Consider the following 370-nt stretch of genomic DNA (forward strand, 5'->3'; position numbering starts at 1 on the left):
CTGAGGGGAGCAGCGGGCGGGTCAGGAGAGGTCTGCCACGCCATGTGGTCACCTCCGGGGTAGGCGGGAATCGAACTCATGCGGAAGCGGCTTAACCTTCTTAGTGCTGTGCTTCAACCCGCTGCGCCACCAGGGAGGGCCAAAAATAAATATTTTTAATAAATTAAAAATGTGACCCTGTAAAGACTGAGACGCTAACTGACACACCCATGTGGAAGCAAGTGTTTCTCCAGAGCTGGAGTTCTAGGGAGATGTCGGCAAGAAATAGACATTTTGGAGTCATCAATATGCAGACATGTTGAAGCCATGCAAAGGTTTAATCCAGTCAAGACAAGAAAAAGGAGGCCAACAAATGCAGTTTTGAGAGAGA

This window comes from Condylura cristata, unplaced genomic scaffold, assembly GCF_000260355.1.
Source record: "Condylura cristata isolate star-nosed mole 26May11 unplaced genomic scaffold, ConCri1.0 scaffold00064, whole genome shotgun sequence".
NCBI classification, from domain to species: domain Eukaryota; kingdom Metazoa; phylum Chordata; class Mammalia; order Eulipotyphla; family Talpidae; genus Condylura; species Condylura cristata.